We start from the raw sequence: 8,824 nt of genomic DNA, 5'->3' as shown, positions 1-8,824 counted from the left end.
AGTCGCGCCCATCTTGTGATCGCACCTGAGGAAGATACGAAAGGCAATGAGCTTTCTGTTCCCTAGTGTCATTGCACTCAAATACACTGATTGATGACTTGTTATTTCTCTTTGGTGCAATGTGACATCAGGACCTACGACAAGGCAAGCACCTATGAAAATGATTTTAATGCAAAAGCTCTCCCCCATTTTTTTCAAAGGTAATGGTGTTCTAAAATTGGGAAGAGTGTAACTAGGGTCAAAACTCAAATCCAAGCAAAAAGACATTAAATAAGCTTTTAATTAGATGTGTTCCTTCTTCCTAGATTTTTCTGTACAATAAAGGTTTTCTTAACATGCTATTAGATGGGTCTCTTTACTTAACCATGTTTCTAGCACAGAAGTTCCAATACTCCATGATTCCAGCTTTGCAATGCTGTCTGGTCACCTCTGGATGCTGGCTTGCCGATAATAAGCCTACAGTTGAAAACAAGCCTTATTTGAGGATCTGCACCAAAGCCCAGAATGCATGCCAGACAAGGAGACAGGAACCTTCCTAATGCCCCCTGGGCTTGGGAACTCTCAGATTCCAGGAGTCATTCTAGAGGGGGAATTAAACTTGCAGAATGCTATGTTAGTATTTGTTTGCACAAAGCTATGTACGGAGAAGAAAATAAAACTGGAAAAGAAAGTTCACTTACAAATGCTATTTGTGCCTGACACACCCAAGCCAGAGATGGGAGGAATGCATATTTAGCAGTGTGTAAAGAGGGGGATGGGAGGCATGGAAAGGAGATGGCGGATTCCCAGTATATTACCTTTTAGAATTCTCTGAAGCCCTCAACTCTTTTTGTCTGGAAAGGTGCCTGGTTTTCCCACCCTCCCTGCAGCACTGTCCTCCCAGGAGAGCCAGCACTGTCCCCATTTCCTTCAGAAATGGAAATGACACTGCCCTTTAGCGTTTGTGGCAAAAATGAGCACGGAAAATTGAAGCTTGATTGAAGATCTACATGTAGCTTAGATATCCCCTCCCCCTGAAGATCTGTTGAAATAAACTATTAAGTTTTTATATTTAATTTTGGCTCATAGGAATAATGACAAAAAAAAACATGTAGGGAGACTGTGAGCTGGGTGGCTTCTACAGGCTTGCACTAGATACACCCTTCGTCATCCTGCCCCCTAGAGTGAGGTACAATGCTGAGGGTCACTGAGTGGCTGCCAGACACTGGGGGTTTCCTGTAGCCCTGGCATGAGAGAGCCAGGGATGGTGGGGCCATGACTTGGAGGAAGGAAGCTACTAGTACCTGGAAGACTTTTAATTTTATCTGCCACTGAAGCCAGCTGAGAGCCATGCCTGGTTCATGATACCTCGATCCGCAAGAATGTCAAGCAGGCAGACCCATCTCTAAGTCCCTTTGCAGGATCTGAACACGGGAAATGTTCCCACTCACACGGCTGATGCAGTCTGTCATCATCAGAGTTGCCACTGTAGTGAGCTTTCCAGTCCTTGTCTCTGGACAGTGCGTTGGGGTGAGCCGTGAGGCCCGGTTGTGAGTAGGGGCTCTGACGTGAGACAAACACTGGTAAATGGGCATTAGAGGTGTTTCTCCTAGGATCTCCAGCACCCTCATAACCGTGACTGCAATGATACCTCTGGCTTTGGCACAGATGGCTGTGGTGATCAAGGATGATGGAGATGGGTAAGGACAGAAGTCCCAGCAGAGACAAGCTGTGGGATTCCACAGAATCAGTGTGTGTTAAGAGAATCTTTTTCTTTTGCTAGCCGCTTTGGTTTATCCCCCACCAGTCGCCTGGGCTCTGCCGGGCCAGCCTGGTTCTAGATCCGCATGAGTTCCAAATAAACACACAAGACGCTGTATTAATTATGAAGCTGTTGGCCTTGCTTGTCTCTTACTGGCTAGCTCTGCTTTAAGTAATTACCCCATAATTGTTAATCTAAGTATGTCTCTTACCGGAGAATAGTTCTGGGCTCCTACCCCCATGGCGGTTACATGTTGACTCTCTTGTGTTTCCCCTTCCCAGAATCCTCCTTGACTCCTAGTCCCTCCTATCTAGGTTTTCTATTGGCCAGACAGTACTTTATTGACAAATGCACAGGCAAATAACAGGACTTCCCCAACATCTCCTCTTTTCTGTTTAAACAAAAGAAAGGTCTTAATTTTAACATAGTCAAATTGTATATGACAGAACAGTTATCAAGTAAGAACATAGTTACAATATTTTAGCAAGATTTAAAGAAAATATCATCCATCCCATCCTTGTGAGTCCAAAGTTCTATGTAGCTTATCTTTTATCATAACTAAGGAAAACTGTAATTATAACTATCTGTCTTCAACTCCATCAAAGACCACAGAAGGATAATATATAAACACTAGGATTGACAGAAACATCTTACTGCCTGGACAGTCACCCGAAGTTCCTCTGTAACGTTGGGGCATCCATCTTCAGCCCATAGGCCACAATGTGTCCAGAAGATTTCTCAGCAAAGCAGGAAATTTCAAACTGTCCATCTGCATTGGCAGTCTGTCAGTCATTTTTCTTTGTCCTGCAGAAAGTCTCGTAGACTCTTCATCAAGCAGGAACCCTGTAAGACTGAGTTCAGTAGTCACTTTCCTGTGGGTCCTGCATGTCCAGATGATACAACAACAGTCAAACAATCTAGGCAAGAGCAGTTTCTTGCCCAAATGGCTAATCTTGCCATGTTGAAAGCAAACTTTATAACGAGTTTCTTCGATGCCCATCTTCCTCTCAGACGTAATTGGTGCTGCCAGGAGCAGACATTTCTCATTGTCAAGACAAACCTTAAACCATTTAAAATGCCATTTTCTGATGGTCTTTGAGAGGTTTGAAGACTATCTGTCTCAAATACATCTTTATATATCTAGAAAACCTAACTTACCTAACAATAAGATCTGACTCTTATAAGTAACTATCTATAGCCTGTATTCAATTATGCATTACGTTTTAAAAGATCAGTATAAGCACAATACTTAATCAAGAGGAGAAATATACATATCACAAAATTGACCTTGAATTTGTATCAATAAATGAAAAACAATACCCATAACATAATTCCCCTTTTTACCATTAAAAAAGATTGGCTGTGATCATTATCCAATTATAAACAATCCCATTTAAATGAAAACAAAGATTTATAAACAAGATGGGAATTGGGACATCGCTCATTCCAAACTGCTTCCTGCTGGAAGGGGGCGCTGTTTATACCATGGGGATCATGACAAAACTCAGAAACCTGTATAAGTCCATATTTTCGGGGTCTGTAAGACTGCATCATCTTCGCTGTTTCGATTGTTGGAACACCTGGTCCACTGCTTCCGGGGGTCTTGGTTCGTCAAACCACAAAAGCCTGGAAGGAATCCTTAGCTTTTCATTTTCTGTAGAAACATAAATAAAAACTCCTTTTCCAAGTAACATATCCTTACACTTAAATTTTGAAGTCAAGGCATTTTCAAAAGATAGAAGTTGGATTAGTTTAGCAGCATTTATAATCAAGTGTACTTTAGCAGTTCCTTCCTGAGCAATCAAAAAACTGAAAAACATAATAGCGTACAGTATCCAGACTCTCTGTGTATTTTCCATCTTTACGTGGCTTATTTATTTATCTATTATTACTTTATTTCTTTTACTTTTATTTATTTTTCTCTGAGACAGGGTTTCTCTTTGGAAATCCGCCTGCCTCTGCCTCTGGAGTAAATCCTACCGGCGTGTGCCACCACAACGCTGGCTTTTCTATTTATTTACCACTTTGCCGTTTCATTTTCTCTCTCAATCTCACGTATATTTTTAAACACACTGTAAACCTTTAGAGGTTTTTTTTTTTATCCAAGTCTGACTTTACTGTAAATCTTTATGTTTTTCTGGCCACGTGTCTTATCTGTTAAAACTGCGGCTGTTTTAAACTGCCGTTTCAAGATGGCGGGCGTAAGCGTGACTCCAGCTTACCGCCTCAGTCCATGCTGACATCCAGCAAAAGCTGCCACTTCCAGCTGTACGTACAACTTTTAAATCGTTAGCAGAGTCTCTTAAAACAACCTTGTTGGTTTTTTTTTTTTCTTTTTATGCCGAGTCAGAAAGACTCTGGTAAGTGAGCCACGTGAATCTCGGCTTGTCGCTAGCAAAACAGAGCACACCTGAGAAAAATGCTGCTACCAAAAATCTGTGCTTCTCTCCGTTCTTCTGTTTCTAAAATTCCTTTAAAGCTTTTGTTATTTTGCGTGGAAATTCATAATCCCACTCCTGATCACCATTCTGTTACGAGAAGCTTTCCTTGAGAGAAGCCGTCCCGCCCGCCTGGTTCCTGGGCTCTGCCGCGCCAGCCTAGTTCTAGATCCGCATGAGTTCCAAATAAACACACAAGACGCTGTATTAATTATGAAGCTGTTGGCCTTGCTTGTCTCTTACTGGCTAGCTCTGCTTTAAGTATTTACCCCATAATTGTTAATCTAAGTATGTCTCTTACCGGAGAGGTTTCCGGGCTTCCTACCCCAATGGTGTTACATCTCGACTCTCTGTGTTTCTCCTTCCCAGAATCCTCCTGGACTCCTAGCCCCACCTATCTAGATTCCTATAGGCTCAACAGTACTTTATTGACAAATAACAGGCAAATAACAGGACTTCCCCAACAATTCGCTTTGCTTATTTGGAGTCATTTGTTCTTTCATATAAATTTTAGAATTGGTTTTCAGTTTCTGTAGAGAATGCCACTGGAGTTCTGATGGTGATGGCATGGAATCTGTGGGGTTTTTTTTTATGAGTCTGTATCCATTTTCATAATATTAAATCTGACAACCCGTGTGTGTGTGTGTGTGTGTGTTTATCTTCTGACTCTTTCAACTTCTTTCTTTACTATTCTAACATGATCATTGTAGAAGCCTTTCCCTTCCTTTTAAAGTCCTGCGCTCTTTACTTTTCTGAGGCTGTGGTGAGCGGGTTTATTTTCTTAATGTCTTTCTAAGCATGTCTGTGATGAGTGTTTGGATATATACTGATTTTTCATGGTGACTTTATTATATATAGGTGGGATTTCTATTTGAGCCAGGTGTAATCCACATTTACTTTTGCATGTGTTTTATTTTTTCGTTTGTTTGAGGTGGTCTCCTTACATACCCCAGGCTGGCTTAGAATGTGCTGTATATCCTAGGCTGGTCCAGAACTCTTGATTCTCCTGCCTCAGCCTCTGGAGTACTGAAATTACAGTTACTTGCCACCATACCTAGCCATGCTGATTCTTAATTTGCCTTTTCCAGGAAGGGGCATGGTTTCACCATGTTGTCCAGAATGCCTGGATGTAGTGGGCTTAGTTTCTGCCTTGGTTCCATTTTTGTTGCTGTGGTAAAATAACCTGACACAGATGCAACTTGAGGGAGAGAGGATTTATCCTGTTTTCAATCCCATGTTATACTGCATCTCAGAATGGAAGTCACGGTGGCAGAAGTTTGATTCAGCTAGTCATGTCACATCCGTACTTAAGAACATAGACAAATGACCGCATGCACACTTGACTGCTTGCTTGTATTTAACTTGATTTCTCTACTCTTATACAGATGCACAGCTACTGCCTAGGGAATGATGCCACCTGCAGTGGACTTAATCAAGACAGTCCCCCACAGACATGACCATGGGCCAACCCAAAGCAAACAACCCTCATCAAGCTTCTTTTTCCAGGTGATTCTGTGTGCTGTCAAGTTGACAGAGCTGACAGTCACAATCCACCCCTTGTGAAGTTTACACACAAACACATCACTTTAAAACCATGTGTTTCCTCCTCTTTCCCTTGTGTTGGTTACTTTTCTGTTGCTCTGATGAAATATCCTGATCAAAAGCAGTTTAAGGAAGAAAGCTATTTGGGTTCACAGTTCCAGGGTACTAGAGTCCCTAAATCTGGGACAGCAGGGTGGTGGCAGGAGCAGGCAACTAGCGGCTATTGTTTTTTGTCAGCATACAGGAAGCAGAGAGAGGCCATAAATCCTCATAGACCTCCCGGTAAAGGACTTCCTCTAGCAAAACCTCCTCCTGAAGGTCCTACACATCCCCCAAAAGTGCCACCAACTGGGGAGCAACTGTTCAAATACACGGGTCTATGGGGGACATTTGTCATAGAAATCGCCACTGTCCCTAAAGTCTCATGTTCATCTCAATATGTAAAATATAGCTAGGCTATAAAGATTCTCAAATCTTTAAAAACCCCACAAAGTCTCCCAAACATGTCTCCTATAAAACAACAAACAAGTTGGAGGAAGCATGCTCACTCCGGAAGGGAAGGCCAGGGCGCACCAAATGAACAATCAAATCCCCAGCCTTTTAAATCCGGCTGCCACTGGTGCTTCTGCCAATGCTCATTGAGGCCCCTCCACATGAAAGCAACAGGGAAAACGGTGGGCCTAGGAGTAGCCTGACCTCTCCCTGGCCCAGCTCTTGTGGAGCGGGAAGCAGTACCGCTCTGTGGCTGTGGCTTCTTCCACCAGCCTCACCAGGCCAGGAGGGTCTAAAGCACACCGAGCCCCTTTCTCAGAGCACATGCTGCCTGGCTGCACCCTCTGCCTGGTTTCCATTCGACTTCTAATGCAGGAGCAGCATGGAGCTGAGTAGTCACCCGCCTCCCATTGCCCAGGATTCATGAATAGGCGGGGCATGAGAGCAAAGCGCTCCGAAGATCTGAGTGGACCTGTGGTCTAGGACCTCACTCCTCCAGTGCTTAAATGAAGACCTGTGTTTTGTCCGCAGGGACAGGGTACCCCTCCACATGACATTCCAAAATGTGTTCATGTGGTACTGAAGAGTTATGTGGAGCACACAGAAAAAGCGGAAGTGAGTCTTCTCCGTCCCAGAAGTTAGCGGAAGTGAGTCTTCTCCGGCCTTGGTGACAGGCAAAGGTCTGGCTGGTACCCTGTTCTCCACTGGCACTGCAAGCAGGAGCTGCGGGTGCAGGGCCGAGCTGGATGCCTCAGCCTGAACACTAAGACAAAACTCTCCCTCCCCCAGGCTCTGCAGGGCATCAGTCCTGCATGTCCATGGAGTGTTGCCAGTCCCAACCACGGTGCGGCTGTGCGGAGGGCTCATGGCTCAGGGCCACAGCAGCTCAGAGCTGCCTTCTAAGGGCTTATGGCCGCACCCTTTGCAGACTAACAGCCAGCGCTGGGTAGAACCTCCCACACCTCTGCCTCAAGACTCTGCACAAAGCAATTTTCAACTCTCTTTAGCAGGAAGTGTCCACGTTTACATGCTGAAAGGTTTAGTCTCTCGCCTCCTCTCTGAAAATATCAAACAATTAGAGATCAATGGAGATGGTTTTCCACTCAATTTTTCTTTCATTTAACATCGAGTGCCTCTTCCGCAGACACGCTGAAGCCTTTGATTCTGTGTTTGCAACACACCCGTGCCTTGTTGTATCACTCTCTTGATTATCTGGTCACTCCTGTTCGATAACAGGCTGCTAGAGATGAACATGCCCACCCTTTGAAACGGTGGTTCTCAACCTGTGGGTAGCGACCCCGGGAGTACCTGGCAACAAGCCGCCCTTTTGCAGGAATTGCCTATTACCATCAGAAAACACAGATACTTACATTGTGATTCGTAACAGTAGCAAAATAATTACAGTTTGAAGTAGCAATAAAAGTAGTTTTATGAGCCAGGCGTTGGTGGCACACGCCTTTAATCCCAGCACTAGGGAGGCAGAGGCGGGTGGGTCTCTGTGAGTTCCAGGCCAGCCTGATCTACAGAGCGAGTTCCAGGACAGCCTCCAAAACAATACAGAGAAACCCTGTCTCAAAAACCAAAATAATAATAATAATAATAATAATTTATGGTTGGGGTCACTGCAGCATGAGGAACTGTATTAAAGGGTCACAGCACTAGGGAGGTTGAGAACCATTGCTTTGAAAGGAATGTGGACTTTTAGGAAGCTTCCAAGTGCAGATGTATCCCTAGGAACCAGAGCACACAGGGCTCTGTGAGGGGGCCATCCTTCCAGTGCAAGCCGCTCTCGGTGCTCGCTGGAGAAGCTCGCTCCTGGTATGGCAGTAGGCATGGAGTCGGTCACTGTGGCCGTGGCTGACTCTCCCTCCTATCCCTTGCTCTCCACCTGGATCTCTAGCATTTCTCAACTCCTGTGCTTTCTCTCCTCATGCAGGCCTCTAGCCGTGGCTCTCCCTTTCTCTACAGCAGCTTCCTTTCCCCGTCTCTTGCCTCCTGTGTGCAGCCTTCCTCTCTTGTGTGCACACGCAGGGGCAGGGTCAAATCAGAGCAGCGAAGATGCTGCCTGCACCACGTTGGCCGAGCCGGCCCTGACAATAGGTCTGCTTTCGCACCACCCCTCCCCCACAGCGCTGAGACTGCCTACAGGGAGCCGTCTGTGACTGATCAGTCCCATGGGTGTTCTCTTGTCTCTCCTTTCACTTCTGTGGGATCCGACTTGGGTGCGGGCACCGATTGAGGTTCCTCACATATCAGGTGGAGGAAAGTTTACTCCCGATTAAGCAATGTTGGGAGGTGAGGCTTACTTGATTAGCTCATGAGGGCTGTACCCTCAAGAACAGACCACTGCCATTATCTTGAGTGAGGGTTTGCTATAAAAAGACGTCGGTCCCAACTTGCTCTTTGGATGACACAGCAAATGGACCCTCAGCAGATCCGAGGACTTTAGTTTGGGAGTTCCTTAGACTCTAGAACTTTGAGTAGTTTCTTTCCTTTATAGGTTATGTAGATGATGGTGTTGTTAAAATGTCTAGGTTCCCGGTTAGGGAACCAATGTTATTGAAATGTTTAGGTTTATCCAGTAACAAGACACAGACTGCGACTCAACGAT

The sequence above is a fragment of the Mesocricetus auratus genome, unplaced genomic scaffold (genome assembly GCF_017639785.1).
Source record: "Mesocricetus auratus isolate SY011 unplaced genomic scaffold, BCM_Maur_2.0 Super-Scaffold_100015, whole genome shotgun sequence".
Lineage (NCBI taxonomy): Eukaryota > Metazoa > Chordata > Mammalia > Rodentia > Cricetidae > Mesocricetus > Mesocricetus auratus.
Note: the sequence above shows the minus strand (reverse complement) of the source record.